Here is a 26,670-nt window from a genome sequence, read left to right as displayed (position 1 = left end):
GATGTGGTTTTTTGAGAAGAGAGGATAGGTTCCCTACAACTTAAGGACCCCCTTTTGGGAATGTTCTGGGGCCTTGGCCACACACAATTAACATTAATTAATCAATGCTTGGAAACCCTTCCACCCCCACCTTTCTGCCCCGAAGGAGCCACAGAGCCCTGAGTACTTGGGGTGCCTAGGCCCACCTCTGAGGAGCTCTCAAAACCTGGAGGATCCCCCCTGGATCTCTTCCTTCCCTTCCCCAAACTAGCCACTGGCAAACACCAAAGACACTTACTTCCTTTGGGCTTCTCCGAGGATGGCAAACACCTCCATTTCTCCTGCACTGAACTCCTCTCAGCCCAGGGAGCCCTGTCAAGCTGGACCACGTCCCCTCTGCTGTGGGTAACGTGTCACTCACACGGTCTGGGCACAGGGAGGGTAAGGGCGGGCTGAGGATACTCACGCACCCAGACACGCCACGGGGAATATGGCTCGGGGCCAGAGCATGGGAGGTACCAGGCAGGCAGAGGGAGAGAGGTTTTCCCCATTGATTAGAGGGTGGGTTTCCCTCGGCTTTTCCAGAGCATAGCTGTTCACTTAGAGAGAGCCCAGAGAGGTGGAGAATTCATAGGGTAGTCCTGGCAATGACAAGGTCGACAAGGCTAAAGGAAAGAAAAGAACATTCCAATCCATATATTTAGGAGGCTGGGGAAGGGAAGGGAGATCAAATTAGAGTCTAAGAGTTCGGAGCCTGAGCAGGTCTCTGAGGCCCCCGGGAAAGGTTGTGGGATCCAGATGTGAAGGGGGGGAGGGGAGGTAGGGCGGGGGGGGCGGGGGAGGTCTGTTCACAATTAGCCTTGATTTTGTGTGATGACGTTGAAATTGTGGGCAAACATGAAAGCAGAGTTGTGAGGACATGTCTGTCTGAGCAGCCCGGGGATTAATTCGACGTGAAGGACACCGGCTGAGGGCTGGCACCACATGGAAGCATTTTGTGTGGATTTTGATGTCCCGCCAGCTGAAGGGGGCTTCGCCACTCAGGCTGAATGGGTCCCCTACCCCCACCCCGGCCTCCGCATGACTGGCTGACTCTGGACGAGAGGTTAAGTCGAGAGCACCAGAAGTTTCTGCCTCCCGCAGGATTGCCCTCTGGCCCACCCAGAACTGAAGCCAACATGGCAGCCCCGCATGTCTGCCCAAAGCCAGGCGCTGGGGGGCACCTCGCCAGCCCCAAAGGCCACAGTGGTGGGGGCTGTGGCGGGGGGAGAGTCTGTGAGCTATTTGCAATATTTCTGATATTCCAAGGGCTGGCCTCACCCACATGCTGGGGGGTTGGCGGGCTACGGTTTTGTAATAGGGCTCTGCTGAAATGGACCTTGGTGGGGAATCTTGGAATTTTATGAGGACGCTCGGGGCCGGGAGGGCATGTGGGGGAGCCCAGGGGCACCTTCCAAGGGCTCTGGCTCAGAAGGAGCCTTTGTTGAGCGAAATCCAGGAAGGAACATCGTTTTGACATCTCCATGCTGTAGTAGATGTTAGAACTAGAGAGAAAGGTGGGGCTCCAGGTCCAGTGCCAGGTACTGCCCTTTACTGGGGGGGGATGCCCTTGGGCAAAGGAGCCCACCTCCTCTGAGCCCCACTTTCTCCATCTGTAAAGTGGGGGGAATGTTTGGCCCTTCCTCATGGGAGAGTTGTGTGAATCAGATCCCCGAATGTTTATACGATATTAGCATCTGATAAATATCTAATAAACAGCGATCACGCTTTCCAGCTTGGCTGGAGATTGTAAGGCCCTCAAGTATAGCTACTAGGATTATCAGCATTATCATCAAGGTTCTGTTTATTAGTATTCTGGAACAGTTTTGTTGAGGATGTAGAGTGCTATGGAACGTGTCTGTTGCTGAAATCAGGACAAGGATCCCCTTCCGTCGATTCAGGCAGTGGCCCGGCTTCAGTCCCCAGCACCGCCCTTCGTGACCCAGGGCCCCATCACGTGCTGGTGGGCAGCCCGCCAGGCATCTAAAGCTGTCTGGCAGCCCAGAGCCCCACCGATGGGAGTGGAGGAGCGTATTTCACGCAGTCCCTGTGACCCCTGGAGGTCCTTGGGGAGACAGGAAGGAAGGGGCTCTGTTTTGGTGGGGGAGGAGTCAGGGGAGGCTCTTTGTGGGGGTGGGGGGGGGGGGGGGAGGAGTTGATGAAATTTCAGGATGTACTGAGGTCAGCTTCCAGCCGGCTTGTCTAGGTTAGAGAAAAGTGATCGCCACCCAAACACACTTCTTAATGAAGCACAGCCTGCGCTTACAAGTCTCCCCTTCCTGTCTTTTCCCTCTAGGAGGAAATTCTAAATCCTGAACACAAATGGCTACAGAATTATATTTATATTTATTTATATTTTCTATTCACACATATTTGGGGAGCTGGAAGTGGGAAAAGAGACTGAGGTTTATTCTAAATGGAAGTAATGTTTCATCACTGAGCCTCTGACCATATGGTAAGAGCAGGTGAAGAGAGGAGAATAGTGGTCGACTTTGCCTTGTTTGGTGTTTGGGCTTTCAATCAACACAGAACCAAGCCTGCGCTTCTGAGTAGTAGAATTAAATTGTTCAAAGCAGCAAATATGATAAGATTTTCAAAGGAGATATGGGTGGGAAGAGAGGGTTGGGAGGGTGAACTTCATATGGTTGTTAGTGAGGTTTGGTCCAGCTCGACTGGGGCACAGGGTCCAGGTGTGAGGCCTCTGGGGCTCATCGCCCAACCAAGTCCAGTGCTGAAGCTGGCCTCGCTTCAGCTTTGCTGTGAAGGAAGAAGAAGACCCAAGGGAGAAATCCAGCAAGGTCTGTACCCACGTGGGTAAATCAGAGAAGAGAGAGAAAGCGACACAACTTGCCTATTTCCTTGCAGGATGAGGTCCTGAAGCTTCCAAGAGGAATGGAAATGGAAATGGACAATCAGGTTGGTTTCGGGTTTGGAGCTGTCCTGACCCGAGTCGCTGTGAACATGCATGTGCACGTCTCCTGAAACACAGGGGCCAGGATTCTTCTTGGGCGTATTTCTAGGAGCGGAATTGCTGGGTCAGGGGGTGTGTGAATCTTCCACTCGGTACCACGTTGTGGCAAATTCTTTCCCAGGTGGTACGTAGGCAGTAGCCCACACGATTTCCCAAGAGGCCTGCAACTGGGCCACAGTAACAGCAACTGCTGTAACAGAGCTGCTTACAAAACTTGTAAACGTTCCTTACTCCGGATAACCCTCTCAGCTCCCCGTGACATAGGCATGAGTTATAACTCCCTTAAAGCAGCCAGGGATGAAGTGATCTGCCCAAGTTCACACAGCATGCCAAGTTCAGGTCTGTGATCTTCCCAATCATGGTAAAATTCATTGCTTGTTCAGTTCTTCCTATGGACCAGGCATGTCTTAAGGGTTTCCCATGTATTAACTCCACTTAATCCTCATAATAATCCTATGGGGTTAGGACTCATTATACTCATTGTATCGATGAAGCAATAGAGGTATGGATGGAGGGGTAAAGTAACTCACCCACGATGACCCAGCCAGAAACAGCCAGGGCTGGGATTTGAACCCAGGTGGCCCCCTTCCTGTCTTGTCTGTCCAATCTTCCCCTTAAGGGGTATTCCTACCCTCCTGGTGCACAACTTACAAGGGACCCTGCTTTTTCATCTCAGTTTGCACTAGGCATTGCAAATTAGGTAGCGGGTGGGCACCCAGAGCTTGGAGCCCAGCCCTTTGCACCACAGAGCCCGTGGGGATGTGGGGAGCCCGCAGAAGGCGCAATCCTATTATGCTATTAGCTTGGGTGTTCTGGGGTTGCGCTCTGTGTTTACTTGACAAAACACAGCCCGTGAGCAGAGCCCTGATCTCTTTAACCAGGCGGAATGGAGCTAGCACTTCAAGTGGCTTCTCCATTATTACTGGCTTCGTGCTGCTGAAGAACCAACAGCAGTAAATACGCCACCAATTTGCTCTCTGAATGTTCTTATTTGCAGCACGCCATGCAGAAAAAATATTAACAAAAAACAAACTCCTCGCTCATAACAGGCTGACGAGGGCCTCTTTAGAGTGGCAGTGTTTTTCCTCTATCCCCTCTCCTTTTCTCTTGCTTTCTAAAGAAGCTATAATTTGAGTTAAGCAGCCGCTGGTAGAGCTCCCCTGGGGCACCGAGCTAAGAGAGGCAGTTGGCTTGGACGAAGATGGGCCCAAAAGGAGGACAACGGAATGGAGAATTCCCCTGAGGAAGGCCAGAGGCAGGAGGAATAGGGGAAGTCTGGCAGCTGAACGGGCAGAGCCTGGGACCCAGACAGTTGTTCTCAAGGGTGAGGAAGATCCCGGGGTCCTGGAGACCAGGAAAGCCACTACCACTCTCTGGGTCTCAATTTCCACATCTGTCAAATGGTTTGACTTGGTGACCTTTTCTAGCTCCAACACTACTTGACAACCTATCTTTCATTCTTCATGATCTTCTGGGTCCCGATCTAGCAAGGATTTGAGAGGATGCATACTGTTGTGTAATCCTGGGATCACGAAGATCCTTGAGACTCCAGAATTATCCTCTGATGTGAAGATCCAGGCATATATAAGCATGAGATTATAATGAGAACACCAGCGGCTAACATCACCTGCCGCCAGGACCAGCTTCACGGGCATGTGACCTGTGCAGTCACACGCAGAGCCCTGTGCTCAGGTCAGTGCCTTGCTGTGGCTCACTTGAAATGCACAATTTTTGAACAAGGGGCCCTGCATTTTCATTTTGCACTGGGCTTTGCAAGTTGTGTAGCCAGTCCTGGGTGTAAGCAATGAAGAGAGAAGACTCTTAAGAGGTTCAAATCCTGGCTCAGCCCCTTCCCAGCTGTGGGACTCCAGGCACGTCACAGCCCCTCTCTGGGCCTTAATCACCTCATCAGTATAGGATCAGTATAAAGAAACCTCAGGGATCCAGCCCCGGCTGTGTTCACCTTGCCTCCACCACCCAAAACTGGAGTATCTGGAAATGAACTGGCTCTGAGGACAGACATGCTGGTTGTCCGAGTCCGGGCTTCTGTGCCTACAGAGGTCAGGGATCTCATGATTCCTCCACTCAAGGAGTTGATGCCTGGGATGATCTGACATTCAGAGAAGGCACGTGGCGACCCTGCAGCCAGAGCAGGCTTTTTTTCTCAGTCTGAACCAGGCATCGTGTCTGGCTGAGCCATGGAAAACAGAGCACATGCCACCCGCAGGAGCCTAAGATCCTGGTTGGGAAGCAGAGAGCAGCCCCACCTTCACTTTCCGACAGAGGATGGATGCATTGGTTAGTTGAGATGACCTTAAGCCTTCCCTCTTAAGGGAAGTGACATGGGGTCCCATTTCCAAGCCAGTTCTAGAAAGAGCGTGTCCTCAGATTCAAGCACATCGGAGCTCCCAGAATGGTCTTAAAGTTTCCCTTTCCCCTTCTCTTTCCAGCCCCAAGTAATTTTCTTTTTATCTTAATATTCCTGGATGAAATTATGGAATAGGAATTGGTTTGTAAACGGGCCAGGTTAGGAACTATGGATATTGAAGACTGTGGCCATATTAGTTATCTTTTGCTGGGTAAAAAGTTACCATTGGTTTAGTGGCTTAAAACAACATATGTTTTATTATCACACAGTTTCTGTGGATCAGGAGTCCGGGCCTGGCTTAGCCAGGGCCTCTGCGTGGGTCTCATAAGGCTGCCATCAAAGTGTCCGCTGGGGCTGTGGTCTCATCCGAGGCTCCACTGGGGAGGGATCTAAGATCACTTAGGCTGTTGGCAGAATTCAGTTCCTTGTGGTTGTAGGACTGAGGGCTTCAGTTTTTTTGCTGGCTATTGGTCAGAGGCCTTCTGCAGCTCTGAGAAACCGTCCACATGCCCTTGCCATATAGGCTTCCCAACACGGTAGCCCACACCACAGCAGCTTCCTTCTTCAAAGCCCATCAGTGAGCTAGAGATTCCTGTAAGATAGATGTTATGATCTTATGTAGTCATCGCGTGCATCCTGTCAACCCTGCCATGGGTTAGAGGCAAGTCACAGGTCCCCCTCACACTCAGGGGGAGAGGATTATACAAGAGCATAAACGTCAGGAGGTGAGGATCATGGTGGGGGGGCACCCAGAGTCTGTCTGCCACATGACTCGTCCATCCACCAATCCGTCCATCCATTCGTTCAACTAGTACTTATTGGTAGCTTGCACTGTACTAGGCATGGAGGCTAAAACAGTAAGACAGATAACAGTTCCTGCTCTCAGGATACTTCTATAAAGCACTTGAAGGATGGGCTGGTGGGTGAGTCAGGATCCCCGGAGCAAGGGTGGGCCAGGGCAGTCCCAGCTCTGACCCTGTTGTGAGTCTTCTGACTTGGCTTTAGCCTTTCTTGCCCCTCGTGGGTCCATCTGTCCAATGAACTATGTGCCATGAAGCCCTCCCAGTGGTGACACGGGGGGAGTCCAATCATCACGGGGAGCATCTATTGAGCATATATGATGTACTATGCCATCCTGACTCACCCTCACCACAGCAGCCTGTGTGCAGAGACTTTAAGCCTGCTCTTAGGTGTGACCCTCTTCTGCTCTCCCCGAGAAAATGTACGCAGATGGCCTCGGGAAAAAGTCAACGGCCCTATTGGGTGCCCCGTGTGTGTAAAGAAGAGGCATGTGGAGAGGGGATGAGGGAAAGAGATGTCTGTGACAGAGATGTGCTCTCTGGGGCTTGACTCCAGCAACCTGAGACTTTGGTCTTGGGTGTGAATGTCTCTGTGTGCCAGTGTATTCATCTCTAAAGTGAAGGGGGTGCTGGTGCCTACCTCAGGGCTTGATGGGATGGTGGACTATGTCGATGACTGTGGAGTCTCAGCACCATGTTGGGAACAGTGACAGCTGCTCAGGGAATGGTGGCTTTTATTGCAAAGCACCTACTATGTGCTATCCTGTGCCGGAATGGTCTGTGCTACGCCCATGCCAGGTGGAGGGTCTGAGATGAGACAGTTGTGTAATGAAGAGGGCTCAACAGTCTGGCTTCTGAGCTTGCCTGGGATGGCTCTGCCACCAGAGCCTTCTGGTGGCAGCTGGGGAAGGTTCAGGGTGTTTGACCCCTCCCCCGCAAAATCCTCTCATCTGTGGGACTCCTGCTTCTGGCACCTGAGCCAGACCTCATTTATGAATGAAGCCTTCTCCAGCTCAAGTGGCCACTTAGGACAGGGGGCTCCAGTCTTCCTAGAGGCTTGCCATCCTCTTCCTGGGATGAGAACTATCCATGGCTCCCCAGTGCCCTTGACATAAGTACTAACTCCTGCCCAACCAAGGCCCCACATGAACCAGCTCCTCTGGCCTCTGCAGCCGTGTCCTCTGCCTCTGGCACCCTGGCTCTCTCTGCTCCAGAACCCTGAACATCCCTCCCGCAGCCGTGGGACCCCTGCCTCCGGGTCCTCACACACCGTTCCCTGTTCCCTTTCCCTGGCTGGCTCTTGTTAACCCTTAAGTGCTGCTTCCACGAGGAAACCTTACCTGACCTGTGCACTTGATCTTGTACTTTACGTTCCGGAACCACCTTCTGCACTTCTTTGCAGCGTGTTGCAAACTTGGACTTATGTAAATGATCATTTGAGATAACTTGTTTGCTGTTTGCCATTACGCTTGAAGATGTCACATGGACGTGTTATTCGCAGCATGCCCAGGCTTGGCACATAGTAAGTGTGCAATAGGCATCCGTGAGGGAGGGGTTTGGCATAGGTAGTGACCAGAAACTACCCCAGTTTTCCCCGCATGGCAGCCCACCATGTCAAAATGCTCTGAGTCTCAAGATAGAAGGCATCTCAACGCATCCCCTTATCTTCAGATGGGGAAACTGAGACACTAGGCTGCAAAGTGATACACAAGTTTGGGAGTCAGGCACACAGGCTCTTACCCCTCCATATCATTTAATCACAGCCCATGCCTGAAAATATCATTTAAATCAAGTTCATTTTTCCCTAATTATACAACTACCATACGATCATAATAGAAAATTTGGAAAAAATACAAAAAGCTTCATCTAAAAAATAACTGAATTGAAACGTTCCCACAGCCTACAGCTTAAACCTGCCAGCCCAGAAGTCCCTGAGCCAGATTCGGCAGCCCCGACCAAGGCTCATTTTTTTTTTTTTTTTTTGCCTTTTTTGTGCAAGAGCTCCCCACCCCTGGTTTAATGCTCTACTGTTGCCATCTTGCAGTTCTTGAGAATTTCTGAACAAGGGGACCCGCATTCCATCTTACACCGGGCCATCAAAACCCCGATTCTATGGCCTTGAGGCCTTGGATGAGTCATTCAACCTTCTGGAATTTAACTCCTGATTTAAGAAGGGAAGGGATGGCCTCAACCTCGCAGCATGGCTGCAACAAAGAAAATCTCAGGTACTTAATTGATTATTATAGGTTGCACCTACCGTGCATGTGGTTGTTCCTGGCACTGTGCCAAGCGCTAAGAACTGAGACACCTCGCTGTTGCAGTCATTCCCCCAAGGCAGGGACGATTGTCGGGTCCATTTTATAGATGAGGAGACTGAGGCTCAGAGTGGCCAAGTCACCTGCGGGAGGTCAGTGGTGGAGCGGTGGGCACAGCACGATTGGGGGCCCCTCCATGCCCAGCTCGGGCCACTGGCTGCCCACAGGGCCTGTGGAGCCCGGTAGATGCACACCCTCCTTCCTGGCACTCAGATGTCTGCGAGGAACTTTCCCGCCGTGGGGCTGTCTCTCCTCTTTCCTTTCTGAGGCTGGAGTACGAGAGCCTCAGATTTCCAACAGCCGTTGAGAGAACAAACCGTCTCTAAGGAGGAAGGCTTTGTTTTTCTCCATACTCTTTCCCAGCACTGCCCCCACCCCTTTAGTCCCCCAAAGGCACCGGGCCAGGACCTGACCGGTTTCAGCTGCTTTGGCTGATCCTGTGGGTTCAGGGTGGGGTGGGAGCCGGGCGCTCTCCCTGGAGACTCAGAAAGGAACACCTGGAGCAGGTGGTGGTGGCTGGGGGCCCTGAGATTTGGGGGTGAGGAGGGTGCTGCCAATTGCCCCTGCCCACCTCACCCACTCCCAAGTCCTGCACCCGCCGGTCAGTCGTCTGTGACATTACACAAGCTAGTCCCGCTTCACATCTTGGCTCAAATGTCCCCTCCCCCAGACCTACCTCCACCCCCCCTATTTAAAACCAGGCTGCTCTACCCACCCTGGCATGCTGTCCCTTAGCTCTGCTCTGCTTACCCCCCTCTCTTTTTTTAAAAAAATAAGCACTTATCACTTCCTAACTTCTGATATTTTATTAAAAAAAAAAACCCTACTGGAATGTAATTGTCATGAGCATTTAGAAAAGCGCCTGCCCCTTTGGCATTGCTCGGTGGGCTTTGGCAAACCAGACACACCCCTTTAACCAGCATCTAGATGAAGAAAGGAACATCCCAGCCCTCAGGGCCCCCTTCACGCTCCCTTCCTGCCAAACTGTACTGTTTGCTTATTTGTCATCTGTACTGTTTGACCTTGCCTCTTTCCCGCCCTCCCCCTACCCCACTGTCAGCTCCTGGAGGGTAGGGATCCAATTTGTCTACTTTGTTCACCGCTGTATTCTCAGCACTTAGAGCAGAGCCCGGTCGTGCACTTCTATGAGATGGGTCCTAGTATTGCCCCCATTTTATAGATGAGGAACACCAAGGCCAAAAGAGGTGAAGTAAGGAGTGGTGTGCAAAATGTGAGGTGCTGCGATCATGTAAGAGTGTGACTCCCCTCCTGAGAACATTCTGGAATAACCCAGGAAGGCCGAATCCTGGGAAATGATGCAATGGGGCCACCCACACGAGGCCTTCATGACCCACAAGGTGGGGGATCACCATCGCTTCTTCCCAGAAAGGCCGGATGGAGGGCGCGGGGAGGTCTGGGGGGCCATGCGGGAGCAGGGCAGGCTCGAGGACTGGGGTGCTTTTGTCAACCCAGCCCCCAGGAGAGAAGGGAGGGCGGGGGAACTCAGGGGTGAGGAGTGGAGGGATCAGCCAGAATGGGGTATAGATGTAGCTGCAGAGCCGATGATGTCTGATGTGGGGAACCTGAGACCTGTGGTTTGAGCCAGAAGAGGGTGGTTGGGATGGGACCGGCTGGGTGAGGTTGACATGATGTGCCTTGTCCAGCAAGGGAGACTGGGCCATTCCTGTCCCCATGGCCACGGTTGAAAGGAGGGGCTTCAGCTGTGCTTGTAGGAAGAATGTTGGAAGTGGGCGCTTTGACAGGGGAGCAAACCCCACGAGGGGTTCAGATGATCAGGGTGGACCACGCGGGCCCTGGGAGAAATCGGTGAAGAGTTTCCATAGACTTCTCACCATTTCCCCAAGGGTTGGCCAAAGAGAAACGGTGAGTACATAGGGTTGGACTCCTCCTGTGTTGGTGATGGGGTTGCTCTGAGATGTTCCTTCGAGTTCCTTCCTTCTGCCAGACCCACCTTCTGGAAACGCTTCTTACGTCGTGTTGTCCCCTAGCCTGCCCCCTCAGGGACTGCCCATTATCCCTACTCGTGTTTTCCAAGTGTAGTGAGCAAAAGAATCACCTGTGGTGCTTGTTAAAATGCACACGTCCCAGGTTCCAAGTCCCAGACATTTCCTAACACTTCTTTGAAAAAATAATCTCTACACTGAGTGTGGGGCTTGAACTCGCAACCCCAAGATCAGGAGTTGTAGGTTCCACTGACTGAGTCAGCCAGGCGCCCCCATAACAGCTTTAAGACATAATTCACACACCATGCAACTCACCCATGTGAAGTATACAGTTCATAGCATTTGGTATATTCACATTGCCACTATTTTAGAATAGAAGAACCTCCAAAAGAAGCCCCACTCCCTTTAGCCATCACCCCCAACCTCCTACACCTACCCTAGCCCCTGACAAGCACGACTTTACTCTCTCTGTATATAGATTTGCCTATTTTGGACTTTTCATAGACACAGAATCACGCAAGAAGTGTTCTTTTCTGCCCGGCTTCTTTCTCTGAACATTTTCAAAGTTCATCCATGTTGTAGCATAGATGAGAGGGTTGTTCCTTTTCATGACGGAGTAATATTCCTTTTTAGCCATTTATCAGTTGATGGACATTTGGGTTTTTCCCTCTTTTTGACTACTGTGAACAGAGCTTCTAGGAACATTGGCATGCAAGTATCTGTTTGAGTCCCTGCTTTCATTTCTTTCGGGTGTTTACCTAGGGGCAGAATTGTTGCATCATCTGGTAGCTCCATGTTTTACCTTTTAAGAAACTGTCAGACTGGTCCCAGGCATTTCGACTTAACAGGTCTGGGGTAGGGGTGAGGAATCCAAATTTTCCACCATTCTTCCCTTGCATGGCAGAATAAAGAAAAACCTTCTCATCTGGCTTTGAACTCCTTCTATGACATGACCACAAGTTACTATCCCAGCTTCTATCTGTTTTGCTCCATCCACTGAGGCCAGTTGTGATTCATCAGAACGCTCACGGTCCCACCTCCGCACCTTTGCTCATAGTCACTTCTCTCGCTTAGAATGCCTGTCCCCCCAACACACCCCCGCCATCTCACCTCCCTACCCAAAATTTGAATGGTCTCAAACCCACACCGAAGACCATGTGTTCCAAGAAGCCCTCGCGAACATCCCACGCTCTGTGGCACCGTCTCTGTCTATTTCAACATTCACCATTCACCTTCAACTTGTAATTATTTAAGTACAGGTTGTATCCCACTGACCGGTTTTCTAGGATCCCAAGCTGTACCTTCTTCATGTTTGCATTTCTCGGTCTTGACACTGAGCCTGGTGTGCAAGAAGGGCCCAGCACATGTGCGCGAAGGGCCGAGGTGCCGAGAATTTCCAAGGCTGAGAAGGAGCTAGCTGGACGGCCAGTTGGATGTGCCATTGCCTGGACTATAAGCTCCAGGGTACGGTCCATTCCTGGGCTTACTCACTGCTGCCTTCCTGATTTTTAGCATGGAGTCTGGGGTATAGTAGGTGCTCAATGAGTATTTACGAAATGCACGAGTGATTCATAGACCCTCTAGGTTGGACAATGAGTCCCTTAGCCAATAGAGTGGGGGTTATAAAGCAAGAACCCAGCCTGGGGGTCAAGGAACGTGGGTTTGAATCCTGGCTCTCCTTCCAGCTCTCACTCTTTGATCTTGGGCAAGTCCGTTTTCCCTGCTGGGCCTCAGTTTCCTTATCTGTAGAATGGGGGTAATGGGGTAGATGAAAGGGAGGCCATTTTCAGTTGTACCGAGTCTGAGATTGAGATCGCTTTTGGCTGCACAAGCCACTGGCCTTGAAGGGGGGCCCTGGGGAGCCTGTTCCTGTCTGTCTCAGGGCAGATAATCAAGGCGTTCTCAATTTTCATTTGTGAAATTGCTGGGGACATTTGGGCATGCAGGGAATAGTTATTGTCCCTGGAGCCTGACCTCTGGCTTCTGATCGATCTGGGCGTATTTTCAATGCACACTTCACAGCGGAGTAGCTCAGAACGCAGTGCGCTGGTCCCAGCCCCCCAGCTGCTCCATCCAGGGCTCTCTAAACGTGTGCTCCAGCTGCTTCTGAGCCAGGCCAGGCCTGGAGTGGACCATGCAGTTTGGTCCAGTTGGTCAAGAAGACATCAGAAGGGCCAGGGATCTGGGCTCTGGCGTGTGGAAACTCACCTTGAACTGCAGGCTCCCAGGCAATGGGCCTGGATCTCGGTCCCACTGTGCGTGGCTGGATCCACCATCTGACCACGAGTCTGCTTCCTAGGGAGGCTGTTCCTCTCCTTCATTGTCCACCTTCTGCTAGACGAGAGTTGACAGTAATAGCCAACATGGCTGGAAGGCCTGTGTGTGCTCAGTATTTTATACACCCTAACTTGGAAGGTAGGGGTTAAAAGCATGGGACTGTGGTTTCAGAAAGGCTCCGAGTCCAAGTCCCATCTGGAGGCAGTCGGACATCTCTGATAAAGTCCTCGCACAGGACTTAGGGACCCAGGCCCTGGAACCAAGCAGAACTGCATTCAGACCTCCACCTGCCATTGAGCAGCTTGCTCGTCCTGGATCCCCAGATGTCACCTTCCTGCGCCCCAGCCTCCTCATCTGTGAAATGAGTATAAGAACTTACAAGGATTCAATGCACATCGAGTGCTTGGCTTACAAGGAAGACTCCAAAACACTCCATCCACGAGAACATTCTTCCTTTCTCATCGCTGTGCCCCTCCACCAGGTGTAACTACTATCTTGATTTCTAACATGCCCCGCTCTTGAACTTCACCTGAACGGAGTGTGCGTTCTTTGTGCCTGGCTTCTTAGGCTCCCACCGCATCTTTGAGGTTCATCCACGCTTGTTGTGGGTATCAGTAATTTGCTGTCTTTCATTGCTGGGGAATTTCCCATTCTGTGAATCTTCCATTGTTTCTGCTTTCACTCGTTCTGCTATCGATGGGCACCGGCGTAGTTTCCCGTTTGGGGGTTTGAGGAAGAGCCCGTTGCCAGCGCTGTCCCGTGGGGCTCTGCTGCCCGCACACAGCTTCCTGTCGGGTGTTGGCCTCCGGGCGGAGTGGCTGGCTCGCACGGGCAGGTGCATGCCCAGCCTCGGCAGACACACTGAGCAGGCTTCCCAGGCAGTGGGCGCGCCGAGGATCCACTTTCATGCTAATTGTTTTAAAAAAAATTCACGCAACATGAGATTTAACCATTTTAAAACGCACGCTTCCGTGGCATTTAGCACATTCACAGTGTTGGGCAACCATCCCCTGTATCTAGTTCTGGAACATGCTCACCACCCTCAAAGTGAACCCCACACACCTCGAACAGTCTGGAAATTAAACTTCACATTCCCCCTCACTGTCCCCACCCTAAGCCCAGCCCCTGGCAGCCACCACTCGACTTTCCGTCTCTGGATTTGCCTATTCTGGTGATTTCATACAAACGGACTCATACCACATGTGGCCTTTTGGTTTTGACTGATTTCACTCAGCTTAATGTTTTGGAGGTCCCTCCACACGGTGGTACGTTATCGGTACTTTTTATGGCTGAATAATATTCCATCATGTGGATAGGCATGTTCTCTCTATCCATTCATCAGTTCATGGGCACTATTTTAAAAATGTAACACAGATGTCCAAAGCGTATGTATTTTTAGAAAAGAAATCATCATATAGCGGGGAGGGTTTCCGTGTCAAGACCAAGGTCATCTTCTCTCCCACCCCCTCCCCAGATAACCATGGGCAACAGACTGTTGCCATAAACACAGGCATGTGGACACCTTCACACACGACCTGGTGACACAAACAAGTTCCTCTTCGGGATCTCGTCCTGTGGCTGGCTTTCTTCCTCCCCCTCTGCAGTCACTCAGTTCCCCCTGGAACTCTTGCTGCGATGTGGTGATTTCATTTATGGCTCCAGCACGGCAGCCTGGAAGGTTCTCCCTGTCACCTGTGGCTGGGCCACAGAGGTGTCTCCTGTTGGAGGAGGAGGAGGCCTGGTGGCAGCTGGGGACCAGGTCAGGACCAGGAAGGCAGCAGGCGGTGGGGGTGGGGGGAGTGTCCCCTCTCAGGGGGGAATCCTGTGTCTTTCCTCAGGCTGTGCGGGGCTGCTGGTTTCAGTTTAAGCATGATTCTACCCTCAATTCTTTCTGGAAAATTCACTTCATCCTTCCATGACTCTTTAGTGTGGCACCTTCTTGGTCTGTGACTTTTAAAATAATTTTTCCCCTTTTTACCCAGCTGGCTCTTTCCCCTTGCCCACAAAGCTTTCTAAAATGTTTAAGGATGGATGCACACTTGGGTGGGGAGCAGGGCTGGTGGGTCCTATGGGAGCTGGGCAGGGCAGGCCAAGTTTTTTTTGGGGGGGTTGGATTTGTGGGGGTAGGCTTCTTGCGGTGCCACCCCTCCTAAAAAAAAAAACAAGCCAAATTCCATTCTAACCATTCTAGGTGGCTGCCCCCGGTCCTGGTCCTGGGGGACAGAGCAGATCCTGCAGATCAGCCCCTGGGCACTCAGTATAGGGTGCAGCCAGGAGACCTGGGGGGCAGTGCAACTTCGTGGCACAAACCTCTGCAACTGTACAAGCCCCCGTGCTCAGCAGAGCCCCCTGCCACTTCGCTTAATGTTCTACTGTTAATCTTGAAATTTGTCATAGGTTCTTAAACAAGGAGCCCCAGATTTTCATTCTGCCCTGGGCCCGGCATATTATGTAGCTAGTCCTGCCTGGGGACCTAGTCATAACCTAGGCAATGTCACTTTGACTCTGGCACAGTCCCTCTCCCGACCTCAGTTTTCCCAACTGCAAAATGGGAGGACCCACTTGCAATTGGCCACATGGAATGACTTTCGGGTGCTACCACCTATACCCCAAATATTGTCTCTTTTTTTTCTGAAATCTCAAAATGCCCAACAGGCCACCATTATAGTGAATCTCATCGGAGGGGGTTCCTGGGCCAACAGCATCAGCATCACCTGGACTTTGTTAGAAATGCAAATTCTAAGGTCTACTCAGACCTTCTGAATCAGAAAGTCACAGACCAAGAAGGTGCAACACTAAAGAGTCATGGAAGGATGAAGTGAATTTTCCAGAAAGAATTGAAGGTAGAATCATGCTTAAACTGAAACCTTCCTCTGGGGGTGGGCCCAGCAGTCTGTGGTTAACAAGTGCTGCCTGGGGCTTCTGAGGCTTGCTCAAGATTCACTGATGTAGGCCCTGACAGTCTCTCAACACCACAGAATCCAGGCTTGGGGTCAGGGAGCTGAAGACTCCTTCTGGATCCACCTAACCCGATCCGGGTCTCAGCTTCCTCATCTGTAAAATGGGCAGGTCGGGATCTACCTTGCCTGTGGCTTCGAGGGTGACATACTGCTTCGTGCACTGTCCATATAAAGCATCCCAAACGTAGATCATAAAAAACAAAAAACAAAAAACACTTTTACTATAAGGGAATAAATGACTCTGGCCCCCAAGGTTACCTGGGCAGGCTATCTGCACTGACCTAGGCACCTGCTGGTCACCCCTTCCCTGGTCCCTGGTACAGACTGGAAGCTTCTCTGACCCTGGAAAAAACATTTTGCTTTTTTTTTTTTTTTTGGTCAGTGATGAATGATGAGGAATGCAGAAAGAAAACAGAACTTTTCCATTCTCCTTTTCTTCTTCAAAGAGAAACACAATTGGGTACCTTTTCCAGCGTGCTAAGCCTCAGTTTCCTCATCTGTAAAATGGGCAGAGCATCACCCCCTTTCAGACTTGCAGTGTAGATTAAACAAGAACTTTATAGAAATGGCCCAGTGCAGGGACCGGGGTTCAAATGGGGATCGATGAAATATCTGTGTGTTACTATTACTAAAAGCTCAAGAACCACAGCCTGTCCTTGTTTTGGAGGGGTGGGGATTCTAACAGCCAAGAGTCTCTTTCCTCCTGGAAAATGTCATCGGAGCAAGAAACCCTGCAGGTTGAGCCACCATGGTGCTGAGACCCTCATGCCCCAGCCCCCCCCGCCCCAACAACCCATGCAGCTGATGAGCACCGTTCCCAGCCCAGGGAGCCCCGCCACCAGGAAGGCCCAAAGGCTGCCATTTCATTTTCCAGGAGGACCACAGGCCCAGAGAGGGGCTGCCCTCCCTCATGCAGGAAGCACAGACCCAAGTCTTGGCTGCCGTCAGATTCCTCTGTGGAAGTTCAGTGTGGAGCTCAGTGTATGCATTTCCAGGGCACCTCAACCCTCAGATCTTCCATAGATGTCAACAGAGCCAGGTGCTCCTGCAATAGAGTGATGGTCCCCAGCCCGGGCCTGGGGAGGTAGAGTGTCTGGGAGGCAGGGAGAGCAGGTCAGCTGGTAGCCCTCAGATTGGGGATGACAAAGATGGAGGCAGGCGGGGAGGAGTAGGGGAGGCAGAATCCCTTTGGACTTGCTAGTAGGGAGGAGAAGGGGAGCCTCACAAAAGAGGCCATGTCAGGGGGGAGGGGAGGGAGGGAGGAGGGGCGTTTCTTTCCCCCTGTGTTTTGAGTCTGGACTGACTGTATTTGCTTTGGAAGGGCCGCCGGTTAACCCCGGCTTGCTTGGCAGTCCGCCCCAGGCTTGCTGGAGCTGGAGGGGCTTGGGAGCTGGAAACAAGGACCCCCGGCATGGCTGGGCCACAATACCTTCTGAAAGCATGTGCCCCGGGGCACCTCGCTGGCCTCCCCCAGGTCTGTCTCTGGTGTCACACCTGCTCAGATGATCCTGCCTCTCTGCTCCCTGCATGTGGTGCGCACGCTCACCTGCGCAGACTCACACTGTTAGTAATTCTTCAGGCTCATTTTATCTGCTAGCCTTCACCATGACCCAGGTGGCCAGGTGCCGAACCTCCTCGATGAAAGGGAAAGCGGGACTCAGAGAGGGGTAACGACTTGCCCTCCGTCACTCAGCAAGTGCATGCTCTAGAATTCAAACTTGGGTCTCCTAGGGTGTCAGGGGCTGGTTTAAAATCCGCCTCCTTGGGGAGCCTGGGTGGCTCAGTCGGTTAAGGGTCCAACTCTTGATTTCAGCTCAGGTCATGATCTCATGGGTCGTGGGATCGAGCCCTGCTTTGGGCTCTGTGTTCAGTGGGGAGCTGCTTCTCTCTCCCTCTCCCTCTGCCTACCTGCGCCCCCCCAAATAAATAAATCAATCTTTAAAAAAATAAAAGAAAATCCACCTCCTTGTCCACTCTAGGGGGTGGCCCTATGTCCGGCCTTCACTAGGTGGAGGCCCAGAGGGGATGGGTCCTCACTCCCACCTCCTGTCTTCCTATAGTTGGGGTCAAGCCACCGCCAAGCCACCCATCTCTTTCGACCACATCTGGCCAGAGGCCATCTGGGACTGTGGCTATTTCGAGCTAAAAACAGACTTGGCAAAGCAGATGCTTCAGGCTTAGAAGAGTGTAGGAAGGGGGTCTCCCACCCCTGGACACCCTTAAGGGGAGGGGGGCCCCAAAGCCTCCTCTCAAATGCTTTTGTTGGGGGACCCTGCAAAGCCTGTCTTTTGGTTTCTATCCACATTTGTTAAATTAACAGAACGAAAGGAGGTGACCAGTGCCTCAGTGCTGTAACAAGGAGACCTAATATCTACCGAGTACCTACTGTGCGATGTCCTGCCATCCCCATTTCACAGATGAGCAAACAGAGGCTTGGCAAGTTACAGCCATTCAGCCCAGCTAGTGTGGCCAAGCCAGAGTTCAAACCTAGGATCGTCTAAATCATTAGTAGCTCCTACAGTGGCACCACCCATCTTGGGTTCTCCTGGTGCCCCTGGGGCCTCTTAGCACTCTGCCCATCATTCAGGTGGAGTCAAGGTTTGCTGACTGAATCATTACCCAGAAGGGCGTGTCCATGGATGGTGATGCCAGACTTCTTTTTGGCTGGCTGCCGGAATACCCAACCCACCCCCTACCTGGTTCAGGGTGGGGGCAAGTGTCTGTGGGGTGTGGCCTAGAGAGGGATGTGGCAAAAGGAAGGAAGTGTCTAGACTCTTGGTCATGCATTTCACAGACATGAATAGAGCCCTGCGCTGGCTGCTGGGATACAGCACTGGCAAGACCCACAGGCGCCCTGCCTCACGGCGCTGACATCCCTCATCCCCTCTTGGGTTCCTGGCCACTGTGTGATTCCGGACAAGTTGCTTTCCCTCTCTGAGCCTCTGCTTCCCTGGTTTTAAAATGAGGAGGCTGGATGCTGATTTCAGAGTTCCTCCCTGCTCTGAATTATGTAGGTGTTACTTCTCAGTGGGCAGAGCCTATCTTCTTATTTAATTATGTAGGAATACTTCTCAGTGGGCAGAGCATGTCTTCTTATTTAATCCTCACAGGAGCTGTGTTGGGCTGACATCAGGGTTATAGGGCCACCATACTTGGCTGTCTTCTGACTTCTTGGTGTCTGCTTTGTACCAGTGGTGAAGCATTTTGAATTTAACCCTTGAGTGTCTTCATTCCATGCATTCGAAACTCAGAGAGGTCTGAAACTCAGGAGCCCCTGCAAGTTTGCTGATACGTGAAGAGGACTGACTGGAGAGGCCAAGAATCTGCTGGGGAGAGGCGAATAAGGAGACTGTTGTGGAAATCCAGGAGCGAGAACTGAGGGCTTAGGATAGGGTGAAGGTGGGAATGGAGATGAGGTAATTGACCCAATTAACAGAATTGGTTCAAAAGTGTATCAGTCACCTATCTTCACATAATACTGCGTAACAAGCCATTCCAACATGTAGTCGTATAAATCAATAGCATTTACTTCACCCATGAGTCTGCAGGTTGGTGATTTAGACTGGGGCTGGTTGGCCAATTCTTCTGATCTTGGCTGGGCTAGCTCACAAGTCCAGGGCTTGGGTTGATCTGGGATGGCTTGGGCTGGGGACAACTTGGCTCTCCTTCCTTGTCACTCACCTGACAATCTGGGTACAGGCTCCCCAGGCTTACAGAGGAGTGGAAGAGCTCCTCTGGTAAAATACCCAAGCATGTTTCCAGGCTCTGCTTGCATCATGCTTGCTAATATCTCATTGGCTAAAAGCAAGTCACATGGCCAAGCCCGAAACACAGGCGGAGGGCTCTGTAAGGTCACCTGACCAACGCATGCACACTAGGAGGGTGAGAATTGTAGCCATTAATGCAATCCACCACAAGGGAAGAGGAGATGGGAGAAGGCAAAGCTGCCATTCTCTTTCACAAATACAATCACACCACGATGTCCTGCAGTATCATTTTCCCACTCAACAACACAGTGGAGACCATTTCTTGTCACTTCATGCGGACCCCCCTCACTCTTCAATACCTGCCTAGTAACCTCAATCTTCCCAGCCACCTGATGTTCCCGGCTAAGGAGATAACACGTGGAAAGAGGGAGGCTCAGATAGGTGAAGTGACCTGCCCAAGCCCACACAGCTATTATTGGGAGGCAGAAACTGGATCTGTTCTTGGTCACCGCACTCACATTTTTTCCCACTTCTTCCCTGAGAACCATCCCAGTGACAGGTTTGGGTGACTTGAGAGGTCACCAGTGGTCGTTACTGAAGCTCAAGAATGACTGGATTTCAGAGTCAAGTTCTTCCTACCTCATCTCAACAATCACGGGGCAAAATTTCCCTTGCCCCTGAAAACAGCTCTGAAGGCTTGCTGTTTGCAGAGAGCTGAGCAGGGCTTTCTCAATGCAAAAGAAACCTGGGCTCCCATTCTATGCTCCTCACCTATGTCTGAGTGGCTTTGGGCAAGTCAGTCAAGACCTCTGGACTTGAGGTTTCCCCACTAATAAATGAGGGACTCTCATTCCAAGGAAACAAAGAAAACATTCTGAAGAGCCTGTTGAAACTTGGAAGAAAGTCCAATTTGCTTGCTTAGGAATGTGTCCAGGGATGGATGTTGGGGCTGGGACTGTCCACGTGAGTCTTCCAGACTCTCTGGTCTCATTTTTCCTTCCTCTGCCAACTGGGGGGAGGGCACCCACCCCACCAGCGCTTGTGAGCTAACGGGTGGAGGGGTCCCCGTGCCACAAATGTCCAAGGAATCACAGCAGTCAGCTCGATGCTGTTCCTCCAGCCAGCCATCCACATGTTGGGGCTGGAAGGTTCTTAGAGTCTTGGTCTCACTTTCTGCTTGGGGAAACTGAGGTTCAGAATGGAGAGAACTTTTCTAGCGTCCAGAGAAGTGAGTGACATTCTGGGGTCGGCCACACATGCCTGCTAAATCTCAGCCCCGAACTCTTATTACCCTACAAGGTGGGGCCCCATCCAGAGATGATGAGAAGGATGCCAGTTGCCCTTCACACAAGGGCATTCCTGCCACTGCAAACTTGGCTGTCTCGCTCCAGATTTCATTCAATCCTGGCAACACCCTATGAGGTGGGTGCTGTTGCTATCACCATTTTACGGGCGGGGGGGATGAAATCGACACTCAGAGCCCTGAGGGGTGAGACGGATGGCTTGTGGGGTTCATGCCGTTCTGCTGCTGGTCAGCCACAAGTCTCTGGCTTTCTCTCTCACTGGATAAAACATACTAGAAGGCGGATGAGGATGATGTCATTAGAATCCACACTAAATGAAATGAAAAAGGAACCAAGTCACTCTCGAGTGTTAGCACTTCAACTACTATTGGTAACAAATGGTGCAGGACAGAGTTCACAGCCAAGGTTACCAGGGTGGGCCCTAGTCATCATCTGCTAAAAATTAGAAATGATGCTGACATTCCAGGACCTCAGAGCCACCCAAGGGACCAAGGTCAGGTAAGTGTGAGAGGGAGATTTGCAGAAAGATTGGGGTGTGTAGCCAGCAATCTAGGCTCCAGGATGGGCTTGCTGTGTGACATCAAGGGAGTCACTTGACTTCCCTGGGTCTCAGTCTCCTTATTTATGAAATGAAAGGGTTTGCATCAAATAATATCTAAGATCCCTTTTGACTGCGTTGCCCAGACCAAGATACCTTATATATTGGTTAAGAGGGTGGGTGTTGGAATCTATGAGATCTGGGTGTAAGTCCCAATGAGCTTCTAAGAGCCTCTAAGAGGCTTAAGCAAAACAAAACAAAGCAAAAAAAAAAAACCCTCCAAAAACAAAAACAAAACAAAACAAAACAAAACAAACCCCACACACACGCTCAAAAAAAGGCGGAAGAGTAAGAATACATTGGCTGCAGGAATTGGGATCGCCATCAGGAATGGATTAATCCAGATGATCAAATAAGGTGCACAGGGCTCCAATTCTCTGCCTCACCAGCCTTCTGCCATTCTGGCATCATTCATGTCATCTAACTGGTGCATGTTATGATGGCAAGATGGCTCTGTGGCTTCAAGATGTAACTTCCTCACATTTTTCAACTCCAGAGAACGGGAAGAGCTCCTGTGAATGTGTCCTGTTGCATTGGCTCTGGTTGGAATTCATGCACCTCCTAGAACCCATTACTGGCTGAGAGAATGGGAGAGGCAACTAATCTAAGCCAATAGGGACCCACCCACTCCACACGGTGGGTAATCAGACAGGCCTTTCCAAAGGGAAAATGGTGATACTGTTGGCTGGAGCAGAGGGGAATGGATGTTTAGGTAAAAATATTCACTGCTGCAAGTGACAGTCTTTCTGAGACTTCATTTTTTTTTCATATATGGAGTGGAGATAATCCTTACATTTGCCTTGTGAGAACAAGATGAGAGGATGTATATAAATTTTTAGCTCAGTGCCTGGCAGAGAGAAAACCCCTTGACCGAAAAGGGATGGTTACACAACCTGGATAGAGTGTTGTCATTCTGAGATCCTATGAATCAAGGGCAGGGGCCCTTAGAATGTGTGCCATGATAATAATAACTACAGTCAAATTGCTTGAGAAACAGTGGATGTAATAACATTAAAGTGAGTATCTTTCCTGCAGGACTTGTCAGTGCCTTTAGCACATTGGCTGACTTCGGGAGACCATAAGAGGGGGGACGTGGCAGGCAATGTTTTCCAAATCTAATTGATCCCTAGACCTTTTAAAATTTGCTTTTATTGAAGAGGAGTCTCTTCTAGGGTGGTGTTCTGGTTTTGTGAGTCTGGGAAATGTGGAACTCATGGAACATACCTGGACTGGGCTGGCCTATCCCTCTTCCACCCCTACCCCTGGCCATGTCTACCAGGCAATGAAGTTGTCCTTATTCAGTGCAGAGAACGCCTCTCTTGTGTCATGGGGAAAACAGAAAAAAAATAATCGATGGGATTGTTGATCAATGATTAGTAAACTGAGGTGGCTGACCTGTGGAAAAGAGGCAATTTCTCCCCGTGTCTACCCTATTTTTTTTTTTTTAGCAAACATACCTGCCTGCAAAAATTCAATCAATATGAATGAATATGGAATAAAATTGGGACCATCATGTCCCAACCTATTGATTCTAATGCTATTCCCCTCCTCAGAGATCAATTCATTTAACACCTTGATATGTCCTTCCTGATCTTTTTTTTAAAGATTTTTAAAAATTATTTATTTATTTATTATAGAGAGAGGGAAAGAGCATGAGCCGTGGGAGGAGCGGAGGAAGGGGGAGAGAGAATCTCAAGCAGACTCTTTGCAGAGTGTGGTGCCCAATGAGGGGCTTGATCCCACGACCCTGAGATCATGACTTAAGCCAAAATCAAGAGTCAGTTACTTAACCGACTGAACCACCCAGGCTCCCCCTTCCTGACCTTTTCTTAAGGATTTGCCTATATATCACATACTCCCCAACATGGTGAACTTTTTCACCACTAAGTGAGATTGTACTTTGCGTGGGATCATTACATTTGGCAGAGTCATTTATTGCTCACCTGATATTTACACACTTGCTCCAGTTTCCTTGCAATCATGCAGAGCCTGCGCTTTCCAGAGAGTGAGTGATCCAAGCAAGAACAGCTGTGAGTTCTTTGTGCCCATTCTTTTGCTGCTGTGGGGATCATGGGGTCACTGTGACATTGTAGAGCTACAGGGTAGACATGGACTGGGATCGCTGGGTCACTGAGTGGAGGACAGCTCTCCTGGAGAGTGGCTGAGCTCACATCAGACACCCTGTAACCAAGAAGTAAACCTTTTCTGCAGGAAGCCACAGAGGGTCTGGGCCCCACCTTGTAGGGTAATAAGAGTTTGGGGCTGAGATTTAGGAGGCATGTGTGGCCGACCCCAGAATGTCACTCACTTCTCTGGACCCTAGAAAATGTCCAGAAGCTTCATGGGCATCTTTCCATGCCTTGACATGTAGCTCTAACTCACTCTTTTTCATATCTGCATAATATTCCACACTGTGGCTACACCTTAACTTATTTGACCCATCCCCTTTAAATAATTTATAGATTACTTCCAATTTTTCACTATTACAAACAGCAGTTTGTAAACAGTGCTATTGTGTCCTTACACATCCATACATATCTCTGTGCACATTGATTCCTAGAGGCACATTGCTGCATCAGTGGGCACGTGCATTTAACACCTCTGTGGATATTGCCAACTGACCCACCCAGAAAACCCCAACAATACCGGTTTTTACTCCCATCAAGTTTCTGAGAGTACCTCTGCTCCGCCCTTGTTAACGAAGGATATTATTGATCATTTCATTTTTGTCAGTGTGATAGACAGAACATAGTGTCTCATTTTAATTCATGTTTCGTAGCAAGGCTTTTGTAGGATTGGATTTATCAGCTATCTTGCCAGCTTCCCCCTACTCGTTTGGGAGAGACATAGATTTCAACTCCCAGAGATAGACATTGGAGACACATGCGCACATGCACACAGGGACAGGGACAGACGCTGAGGTGTAGGGGCAGATTCATAGTCCTCTGCATGGCAGAGCTGGAGAGCCCTGAGCACACAGGGAGAGAAAGGGAGAGAGAGAGAGAGAGAGAGATACCGATCTTCTGCTTCTCAGATTCATGCACCAGCCCCCCATCAGTTCCACTCAAGAAGCAGGGCTCCAATCCCAAAGTTGGACCCCCATCACCTCTCTGGCCAATAGCCGGGGGACCAGCCGGCATTTCAGTTGGGATGGGGCTGGGGAGGGCTGTTGGCTCCGTTCCTGTTGGCCTGAAGCCGCATGCCTGGTTTGTTTGTATAGTTCTTCATGCTTCTTCCCCCTATCTTGGTGTTTTTGGCTCCCAACTAGCCCCCTCCCAGCCAGGGAGGAGATAACTCCACTTGGTCCAAGCCTCTGGGGCACTGGGAAGGACGTCAGGAAATAGCCAGAGCATTACGCACCTCCCCGCCCTCCGCTGTCTGATCTCATTTTCACAAAGTGTGGAAAAAGGATGGGGCAGCTGAGGGAGGCTTGAACATTTGGAGTTGCTTCCTGTTTTCTTTCAAATCAGTCCTTTTCCCCTGAGACATCGTCTCTGGGCTTGTAGAACCCTGTCTTCCGGTGGGTGTGTGTCTGCCTGTGTACACACGTCCATGCAGATGTGAGCACACCTGTGTGTTTGTACTCGATGAGCCAATTGACAAACAGACCTGTGAGAAGCCTGGAGGTGGACTCCATTTCTTTTTAGATTTTGCTACCCCCTAGGAAAGTCACCTAAATGCCTCTTCTTCCAGGAAACCCTCCCAGATGCCAAAGCAACCTTCTTTGCTTCATTCACATCTGCACCTCCCATGTTGAGTGCAGGATCCAGTTCATAGTAGGGATGAATGAATGAAGATGGGCTACACTTAAATTATGGAATTGAGAACAACTGTGGTCCCGAGAGGACAAGGAACTTGTCCAAAGTCACACAGTATGTCAGTAGCTGAGCGAAAAAGGAGAACCCAGTATTTCTAATCCCTAGCATAAGGTTTGTTTTAGGCCATCATGCAAAATGCTCAAAGAAACTGACAAAATACTGAGCCATGATTTTGTATTTTTATTTCTTTGGAACAACCTGTGAAGAAGGTACCATTATTTCTCCTACATGACGGGTAGGAGAAACAGGAACTCCCAGAGAGTCCTGGTGCTATAGCTGGGAAGAGCCACCAGCCATGGGGGCCAGGGTAGTGAAAAAGGCTTTTTCTGTCTTGGTGTCAACAACAATTTCTCGTTGAGCCCTGGCGAGCCAGCATGGCTCTTTTATTGGAAAGCAGATCTTTAAAAAAAAAAAAAAAAAGGCGCGGGGGGGGGGGCCCCTGGGGGGCTCAGTCGCTTAAGCGTCTCGCTCAGGTCATGATTCCTGGGATTGAGCCCCCTGTCGGACTCCCTGCTCGGTGGGGAGTCTGCTTCTCCCTCTCCCTCTGCCCTTCCTGCTCATGGGTTCTCTTTCTCTCTCTCAAATGAATAAATAAAATCTTAAAAAAAAAAAAAAAGGGAAAGCAGGAGAAATCCCAGAGAGGTGGGGCACCCAGTGCAGCTGCATCAAGGATCATGCTTCTTTGGACCCGCAATCGTCACCTCCCTCCTGTGTGACCCCCCACAACCACAAGCACCCACACCGATCCCCACTCACCCGCACGCATCCTGAAAGACCTCTGGGGTCACTTGGTGACCTCTCCGATGCACAGCTACTTTCATCTCTGAAAGGGGTTGAGTTCCTATGGATGCAGTGTGACAGACCCCGCTGCTCCCTGACATTGGCCAAAGTCACTATGTGACCATGTCGCTCTGTGTGGCCGCACATTCACCCGGACGACATCTGAGTGGGTCCGGTTCATCCTTCCCGGAGGGACCCCAGGAGTCCCGGGCCGACCAACGAGCAGCTCACCCTCGGGTAGATGCCCCTTGCTTTGGCCAATCAGCGTGGCCGGGGCAGGTCACATGACACACACAAAGCCTACTGAGGGACGTCAGGTTAACGGGTAAGGGGTCCTCCCAGAAATGGGCAGGGTGGTCTGGCTCCCTGAATCCAATGGGGAACAACCAGTGAGGAGGAGAGGACCAAACCCTGTCCTGCCCCCTGTCGGCGGGGTGCCTTTGGATAAGTCCCCGGGAGACGCTGTGCCGTGTCATGTGCGAGGTGGCATCCTAATAAACAGTGTTTTCCCAGCACCATTGAGCACATCCGGCTGCATAACGCAGACCGGGCTGTCGGCACAGGGGCTGGCACTAAGTAGATTTTCAGTCCCGACCTCAGACGCTGAGGGGCTTGGACTTCCTCCTCTCAGCCCTTTATCCAAGACAGCTTGCCCAATGCTGACAACAGTTTGAACCCAGAGGGCTCATCTAATTTTAAGTCCCCGAGTGCCACCGATTTATTTTAGTCCGTGAACTGTTGCTCGGCACCTGTTGGCATCTTGGAATGCAAAGTCCTTCTAATTTTAAGC

The 26,670-nt window shown here is 50.8% G+C and overlaps 1 long non-coding RNA gene across 1 annotated transcript; it reads right to left on the bottom strand.

Annotated features, from left to right (window-relative positions):
- Positions 1 to 5,570: 5,570 nt before the first annotated feature.
- Positions 5,571 to 26,552, bottom strand: LOC141371464 (uncharacterized). The gene is made up of 3 exons (XR_012376427.1): positions 25,857 to 26,552; positions 23,226 to 23,463; positions 5,571 to 5,949 (listed from the first exon to the last, which is right to left on the bottom strand). It is a non-coding gene; the product is annotated as an uncharacterized lncRNA (long non-coding RNA).
- Positions 26,553 to 26,670: the final 118 nt, after the last annotated feature.

The sequence above is a fragment of the Callorhinus ursinus genome, unplaced genomic scaffold (genome assembly GCF_003265705.2).
Source record: "Callorhinus ursinus isolate GAN/ISIS: 27379988/994484 unplaced genomic scaffold, GSC_fseal_2.0 scaffold72, whole genome shotgun sequence".
NCBI classification, from domain to species: domain Eukaryota; kingdom Metazoa; phylum Chordata; class Mammalia; order Carnivora; family Otariidae; genus Callorhinus; species Callorhinus ursinus.
This window is presented reverse-complemented; position numbering and strand designations above follow the sequence as displayed.